Below are 760 nucleotides of genomic sequence, written 5' to 3'. Positions count from 1 at the left end.
TTCTCTTTGTTTGTTTGTTTGTTAAACTAGAGAAAATATAAACTACAGAAAGACATTACTAAGTCCATCTTTCCCTTGCCACGCAGTGAACAGCTTCTCTGCGCAGTAACTCTACAGAAAACTGACTTTGCGCATGCTTGCCCTGAACTCACGCATGTGTGTGTCATTGTCACTCCTTTAAAAAGACATTATGCCATTAATTCACTTCCCTATTTCAACTTGCCCCAAAATACACCGCTATACGTATTTGTTAAATGTTGAATGTTTTTTACACCCATGCGTTGCGCATGCTCAGTCATACATCTAAGAGCAAATTGGACAGTTCTATAATGACAGTACTATAATCGCAGTATTGTGACTCTCATTGCGCCCATGGTAATTAAGTTTTTTTTTTTTTTACATCCTACTTGTGTTTCCGAATTCTTGCACAACGTTCCAGTGAAATGAATTCTTAACTAAAGTGTTACAATCTCAGTGAAAATACAAAATTCGATGGTAGAACAACTATGTTCCAGCTGCACAATCCCCATTGAAACCTGAGATTCGTCGCCATCCCAACCACCCAAGCACGCCGTTATCCTTCACCAAAAGGTAAACCCAATTTTGTAAATTTAAATGTTATACAGTAGATGACGCACTCGGATAGGAAATCAGGACTGCCATATTTCCGAAAATCTGCTGCCATACGGAAAACTACCAGACGTGTGACCTGTGCGGTAAACACTGATGTCACGATTCCACTTATGCATTATTTATGGAT

Source organism: Penaeus monodon, chromosome 19, assembly GCF_015228065.2.
Source record: "Penaeus monodon isolate SGIC_2016 chromosome 19, NSTDA_Pmon_1, whole genome shotgun sequence".
Classification (NCBI taxonomy): Eukaryota; Metazoa; Arthropoda; class Malacostraca; order Decapoda; family Penaeidae; genus Penaeus; species Penaeus monodon.
The sequence above is the reverse complement of the archived record's forward strand: the minus strand, read 5'-3'. Positions refer to the sequence as shown.